Raw genomic sequence first — 322 nt, forward strand, 5'->3', positions numbered from 1 at the left:
ACGCTCTTTTGTCCTGCGGCGCTGAACACTGATAACAGCTGAATATGCTAATTGGGAGAGAATAATTGTAAAAGTAATAATGGCTGTTTCATGCCCCCCCCCCTTCCTCCCTTTTTTAGGGGGGGGGGGGATAAATAGGCAAGAGATTACCGCACGTGTGAACTATGGTGTAATTCGTGAAAAAAAGGTTTAATTGTTTTTAAAAATATATATTTTTTAATTGAGGTATTTTGCTTCTTCCGTTCCTGGTGTTTGGGTCACGTGCACACGGAAACGTACCTCAATATACGTACATGCTTGTACCGTGGCAAGCGTACGGTCA

At 42.5% G+C, this 322-nt stretch overlaps 1 protein-coding gene across 1 annotated transcript in view; it reads left to right on the forward strand.

Moving 5' to 3' along the window:
• LOC119591906 (ankyrin repeat and sterile alpha motif domain-containing protein 1B-like) overlaps nucleotides 1–322 on the forward strand; it is a gene marked incomplete in the record, with an annotated part of 115155 nt that overhangs the window by 101651 nt on the left and 13182 nt on the right.

The sequence above is a fragment of the Penaeus monodon genome, chromosome 29, assembly GCF_015228065.2.
Source record: "Penaeus monodon isolate SGIC_2016 chromosome 29, NSTDA_Pmon_1, whole genome shotgun sequence".
Lineage (NCBI taxonomy): Eukaryota > Metazoa > Arthropoda > Malacostraca > Decapoda > Penaeidae > Penaeus > Penaeus monodon.